This window comes from Schistocerca serialis, chromosome 1, assembly GCF_023864345.2.
Source record: "Schistocerca serialis cubense isolate TAMUIC-IGC-003099 chromosome 1, iqSchSeri2.2, whole genome shotgun sequence".
NCBI lineage: Eukaryota > Metazoa > Arthropoda > Insecta > Orthoptera > Acrididae > Schistocerca > Schistocerca serialis.
Window position 1 is genome coordinate 148,744,661 of NC_064638.1, and position 7,516 is coordinate 148,752,176.

Sequence of the window (7,516 nt, forward strand, 5' to 3'; positions counted from 1 at the left end):
TCACATAAATTTCCTCAGCATGTTATAGTCTTAGGTGGAGATTTCAATTTACCAGATATAGATTGAGACACTCAGATATTTAGAACGGGTGGTATAGACCATCGAGTGACATTATATTCAGTGCACTAACCGAATATTACCTCCAGCAATTAAACAGAGAACCGCCTCGTGGAGGTAACATCTTGGACCTACTGATAACAAACAGACCCGAACTTTTCGACTCTGTAAGCGCAGAACAGAGAATCAGTGATCATAAGTCCGTTGCAGCATCCCTGAATATGGAAGTAAATAGGAATATAAAAAAAGGGAGGAAGGTTTATCCGTTTAGCAAGAGTAATAGGAGGCAGATTTAAGACTACCTAACAGATAAAAACGAAAATTTCTTTTCCGAAACTGACAATGTTGAGTGTTTATGGAAAAAGTTCAAGGCAATCGTAAAATTCGTTTTAGACAGGTACGTGCCGAGTAACACTGCGAAGGATGGGAAAAACCCATCGTGGTTCAACAACAAAGTTAGGAAACTACTGCGAAAGCAAAGAGAGCTTCACTGCAAATTTAAACGCAGCCGAAACCTCTGAGACAAACAGAAACCAAACGATGTCAAAGTTAGCTAAAGGAGGGCTATGCGTCAAGCGTTCAGTGAATTCGAAAGTAAAATTCTATGTACCTACTTGACAGAAAATCCTAGGAAGTTCTGGTCTTACGTTAAATCAGTAAGTGGATCGAAAGAGCATATCCAGACACTCTGGGATGATAATGGCATTGAAACAGAGGATGACACGCGTAAAGTTGAAATACTAAACACCCTTTTCCAAAGCTGTTTCGCAGAGGAAGAGCGCACTGCAGTTCCTTCTCTAAATCCTCGCACGAACGGAAAAATGGCTGGCATCGAAATAAGTGTCCAAGGAATAGAAAAGCAACTGAAATCACTCAACAGAGGAAAGTCCACCGGACCTGAGGGGATACCAATTCGATTCTACACAGAGTACGCGAAAGAACTTGCCCCCCTTCTAACAGCCGTGTACCGCAAGTCTATAGAGGAACGGAAAGTTCCAAATGATTGGAAAAGAGCACAGGTAGTTCCAGTTTTCATGAAGGGTTGTCGAGCAGATGCGCAAAACTATAGGCCTATATCTCTGACATCGATCTGTTGTAGAATTTTAGAACATGTTTTCTGCTCGCGTATCATGTCATTTCTGGAACCCAGAATCTACTCTGTAGGAATCAACATGGATTTCGGAAACAGCGATCATGTGAGACCCAACTCGCCTTATTTGCACATGAGACCCAGAAAATATTAGATACAGGCTCCCAGGTAGGTGCCATTTTCCTTGACTTCCGGAATGACGTTCGATACAGTTCCGCACTGTCGCCTGATAAACAAAGTTAAGAGCCTACGGAATATCAGACCAGCTATGTGGCTGGATTGAAGAGTTTTTAGCAAACAGAACACAGCATGTGGTTCTCAATGGAGATAAGTCTGCAGACGTTAAAGTAACCTCTGGCGTGCCACAGGGGAGTGTTATGGGACCATTGCTTTTCACAATATATATAAATGACTTAGTAGATAGTACCGGAAGTTCCATGAAGCTTTTCACGGATGATGCTGTAGTATACAGAGAAGTTGCAGCATTAGAAAATTGCAGCGAAATGCAGGAAGATCTGCAGCGGATAGGCACTTGGTGCAGGGAGTGGCAACTGACCCTTAACATACACAAACGTAATGTATTGCGAATACATAGAAAGAAGGATCCTTTATTGTATGATTATATGATAGCGTAACAACACTAGTAGCAGTTACTTCTGTAAAATATATGGGAGTATGCGTACGAGACGATTTGAAGTGAAATGATCATACAAAATTAATTGTTGGTAAGGTGGGTGCCGTGTTGAGATTCATTGGGAGAGTGCTTAGAAAATGTAGTCCATCAACAAAGGAGGTATTTTACAAAACACTCGTTCGACCTATACTTGAGAATTGCTCATCAGTGTGGGATCCGTACCAGGTCGGGTTGACACAGGAGATAGAGAAGATCCAAAGAAGAGTAGCGCGTTTCGTCACAGGGTTATTTCGTAAGCGTGATAGCGTTACGGAGATGTTTAGCAAATTCAAACGGCAGACGCTGCAAGAGAGGCGCTCTGCATCGCGGTTTCGAGAGGGTGCGTTTATGGATGAGGTATCGAATATATTGCTTCCCTCTACTTATACCTCCCGAGGAGACCACGAATGTAAAATTAGAGAGATTCGAGCGTGCACGGAGGCTTTCCGGCAGTCGTTCTTCCCGCGAACCATACGCGACTGGAACAGGAAAGGGAGGTAATGACAGTGGCGTTGGGTGGCTTGCGGTGTATAAATGTAGATGTAGATGAAACGACCGTATCTTTTGATTGCATTGATTTGGAAGGAAACGCTCATTATACCGCCATGGAACCATAGACGTGACATGAGGTACTTCTACCACTTCCTGAGAAAAAGAGGTCTTAATAGGCGGACGACAGACAGAGAGTCAGATAAGAAATGACAAAATTTTTTCGTGTGATGTAATTACAAATTTACAGTTTTCGGAGTTTTTACTTTCGTTGTTCCGTCAAACCTTGCTTCTTGTCAAATTTCATGTTCGAGGCCAGCTGGAAATAGCCTTTACGTTTTGGCAAGTGAGTTTGCGAGCATTAAAATACGTGACATGAATGGTTGTATCTTTTGATTGCATTGACTTAGAACCTTTCATTTCTTTGCACCACAAACGGACCATGGACGTCAGTATGTGACATAAATTTCATCGTGGTACGTCCGCCCGTGCATTCGGAAAAGGCGTTTTAACAGTGGGATAGACTGACAGACAGACAGACGGACAACGAATTGATCCAATAAGGATATTGGTTTCATCTATTAAGGCACGAAACCCTAGAAAGAACAGTGGTTTCCCATGACCTGAGCACATGAGTAAAGACTACAGCAGCAGAAAAATGTTCGAACAGCAAAAGCTTACCGGTTTCACTCACTTTTCTGAAGTCCTGTCTGTAGACTCCCAATGGTTCACACGTCCGCATTGCAAATATGTGATCTGGACGCTGTCGTGACTTTCGGCGTGTGCACCGTTTGTTCAGGCCGAGGGCATTGCCTCCATCGTTGCGCGCCTGTGTGGAAGAGGGCTACCTGAAGGACAGGGCGTTGGTGAGTTGACCGTATAAATACGAGAAGCACTTAAGCGAACTACTTGCAGTAGATTTTCCATTTTTGTTAAATACTACGATTTTTGCATGCGTAATTAACTAGTGATTTTAGGTTAATCACGTTACGTATTTTTCGTTACTAATGGAAAACACTGTTCGTGAGTCACACGACTTTAATGCGTTAACTATTTCGAGACGTTCCTTTAGTAACAGCTGTATTAACTACTTCAGCGCGGCGGCTTGTTTTATTCCTTTGAAGTACGTCAACGTTATCACCTTATGGGGCAATTTTACTTTTCTAGGGGGCAGTAGATCGCAAAGGGATAACAAGGATATCTCTGTGACGAGATGACTGCGAGAGGGCTATGGCGGGCGGCGGGAGCTTGTAATTTTTGTTCTGTTGATTGCCCTTTTATTTGCAAACTATCAAAAATGTGTTGGAACTTAATTCCACAAATACTCGTAATACACAGCTGAAGGCAATATCACTGATTAAAATATATCGATTACCCATTAGGTCAAAAACCAATTTCCCCTTCACACTTAATACGTGCTCTCATGTATGAAACAGCTTCAGACGCGTGATCACTGTGCAAATGAGTTAATGTGTTGATTATTAGACAGTACCCAGGTAAAACCTTTACAGTTGAACGCTAAAAACCCGAATTATGATGGGTTTATTGGTTTCGGATTATTCACCGATAGGACACAGAAAAAGTCGAAACCAATACATTTAGAGCTATATCTGGATACTATCAGCAACGTCTGTTGCGAATAGTATTCATAGTATGGAACTAATAAATTAAAACATCATGTCTGATGTTGGAGTTTTACTACATCAATAAAAAACGTAATAAACGGTAAAATTTTCCCCTTTCATTATTTTGTGTATGTGCATGGGAGAGGGGGGGGGGGGGGGGGGGGCGGAGTGGACGGCGGGCAAGAAAAGTTTCAAATAGGTTTGAGTTTGTGAAGTTTGATGCAAGTCTCAAATATTGGATTTATATGGTCTGGGTGCACTGCGCACTGTAAGTTACCATGTCCCAAGATAGAACATACGGTTTCTAACTTTGGTACTTCTTGGATGAGGAATTCCGCCTTATGCAAGACACCTTTGAGGTCTTGTTTTACCCAGACATGTTTTAGCACGTTTCGTGCTATCTTCAGTGGTTTAGTTTATTTCCTTTCTGTAAAATTGCTATTGCGTTTTAATGTTTAGAGAAAACATTTTGTGTAGATTTTTACATCTGTGAATGTTGCCAAATATTATATCTGGCTTGTTTACAGATTACAGTTGAATTACGACGCCGGGTTCCTGGATTCGATTCCCGGCGGAGACAGGGATTTTCCCTGCCTCGTGATGACTGGGTGTTGTGTGCCGTCTTTAGGTTAGTTAGGTTTAGGTAGTTCTAAGTTCTAGGGGCTGACGACCATAGATGTTAAGTCCCATAGTGCTCAGAGCCACAGTTGAATTATGTATTACGAGCTGATGCATAGTATGTTGTTTATTACCGCACGTCTAATGTTCCGGTTTTATAGGTGATTTGGAAAAAGGGTGGATGGACGCATAAGTTTACATATCTTACATGAAGGTATTGAATGTTTATGTTGGTAGCTATGAGTCTGCTACACAATCTACAACTTGTCATTTGTAAACAGCAAAACTTAATTTTTGTTTTTGTTATTTTGCATTTTCGAACGGAAATGAGTATGTTTGCGTGTAACGTACAGCTTTGATGTTTTGGTGTTCGTCTCCTTTGTTTTTGATGTGGTAACACGCTGATTTCTACTACTTTTGTTGTTTCACAGGCATTTTCGACTATTTTTCGAACTTCTGCAGTGTTTTGGCCGCCATTACGTGTTATTGTGGCTGTGTAATATCCATTTCTTTCGTGGCATGTTTGCATATTTGAAGTGTTGTTGGCGTTTTTGGTGTGTGTGTGTGTGTGTGTGTGTGTTCGCGGTTGTGCTTATGAGTGTGTGTGTTCAGAACTGTGAGATAGGGAGAAGCAGAGAGAGAGAGAGAGAGAGAGAGAGAGAGAGAGAGAGAGATAGATAGAGAGGGGTTGTTGTGGAAAGGCATCTAGAGTGAATGTTGTGCAGTATGGGGAAGAGGGAAATTTAATTCTGCGGGATGACCATGTGGAGTTTTGTTGTGGGTGTCATTTGTACAGTTCTCCACTTGTGGCAAAGAGGGTTAATTGAACAGTGATATATATTCATTTAGTACTTCTTTTCTTGGGCTACTGATTTTTTGATGTGACAGCTTTCTTCTATTGTTAATTTTTGGCATAGCCTGTTACTAGTTTTGAGAATCTTTAAGTCGGTTTCAGCTTTTGTTGGGTGGTGATCCTGTGCTTGTCAGATGATGAGCGAATGTCGAGTGTGGGCTATTGTTTTTCAGTGCTGTGAGATGTTCTGTGCACCTGGTTCGGAAATTCCTATATATTTTACCCACATATACAGATTGACAGTAGTTGGAAGTTAGTTGGTATATACCACTGCAACACCACAAGATGATTATTTAACACTTGTTACATTGTGTTCTGCCTTTAACTTAACATTATATCGCTCAATGGCTAGATCATGGAAGCATTTTAAAATTTAAACTGCTGAATAATTGTATCAAATAATGAAAAATCAAATTCTTGTTGTCTCTCGATTCCGTGAGAGAGGCATTATGTAACTGCGCCATGAGTCCATTTTAACCGTTACTAACATACATGAGACGAGAGCACCTTAAAAAGACATAAATAAGAAAAAAAGGTAGAAATACTATTGCAGGTATAATTGAAGTCTCTATTCAAAAGTAATCACCAAGTGCCAATATCCCACTGTCCCACGAGCCGAAGTATTCCCTGTCCTCAGAATTCCTGTGACTGTGACAGGAGCCACTCCTCTACTGTGTCCTTCAGTTAGTCGGCCGAGCTGAAGCACTTCCCCTGGCACATATTTTTTTAAAATTTTTTTATTTTTATCTACTTTTTTTAGAATTTTTAACATATTGCAGCCCCGGCAGCAACTGTGATAGACTAATATTTTGAGGAATCAGCCTCAGTTGCCCACATTTTCTGGTCTTTACCAGGTTTCGGCTAAATTAATCTAGCCTTGTGAAGAAGGCACACATGGAAGTCGCCCTTTTGCCAGCCGATGTGGCCGAGCGGTTCTAAGCGCTTCAGTCCGGAACCGCGCGGCCGCTACGGTCGCAGGTTCGAATCCTGCCTCGGGCGTGGGTGTGTGTGATGTCCTTAGGTTAGTTAGGTTTAATTAGTTCTAAGTTCTAGACGACTGATTACCTCAGAAGTTAAGTCGCATAGTGCTCAGAGCCATTTGAACCATTTGTTATCCAGGATACTCGTTCAGAACATAAAGTTTTAATTGTTATGTAGGAAGATTTATTAGGGGTCAAGTCCTGTTTTGTGTATTTTATTACTTGCATGAGGTATTTCGCCTACTCTCCGTGCCGTTACAAGTGAGTTTAGAGTACTTGGAGTATGTCGGCAATGAGCCTTCTGTGCCAACCACGCTGTCAAGGTATACCAATGACCAGAAGATTCTATCATCAATATATACATGTATGTACTGAACAAATTATTCCTTACTCAGAAGGTCTCATGTAACAAGATACTTACCATCTACTAAGTGTTGTACTTAAAGGCGCACTAACAGCCTTAAAAGATCGCAACTGCCAAATCCTGGTTTTTAGTAAGAATTAAGTTATTCTACAGATAGGAAGAATATTAAACAAGTCAAGATTCGCAGAATACTCCGAGCTGAAGATCAAAAAGAGGTAACTTAAAATTTAAAGGAGCCCACGCAAGAATCTCTCGCCGTGTGCGGGCGGCCACTATGTTGCACAAATGTAACCCCAGGTTGGCTTGACACGAAGGGCAACAAAACAGGGTGCAGAATATCATCGACGTACCGCAGTAGTTTAAAGGTGTCGCGGATGACAGCCAAAGAGGCCCTGCTAGGAAAAGAAATGGTACTCCAGTTTGTGAAGCTCTTTGTCTTAAATATGTCATCCAATTTTTCTGCCAGCCGAAGTGACCGAGTGATTCTAGGCGCTCCAATTTGGAACCGAGCGACCGCTACGGTCGCAGGTTCGAATCCTGCCTCGGGCATGGATGTGTGTGATGTCTATAGGTTAGTTAGGTTTAAGTTGTTCTAAGTTCTAGGGGACTGATGATCTCAGAAGTTAAGTCCCATTTTTTACTGTGTGTTGCATAATTTTTTGATTGCACCTTTTATTAAGATTTACGTTTGGCCACTAAGAAAAAAAATTACCATTTCACAACAGAGGCAGCATAGCTCTCTTCAATTGCACAGAAAGCAACTTCTG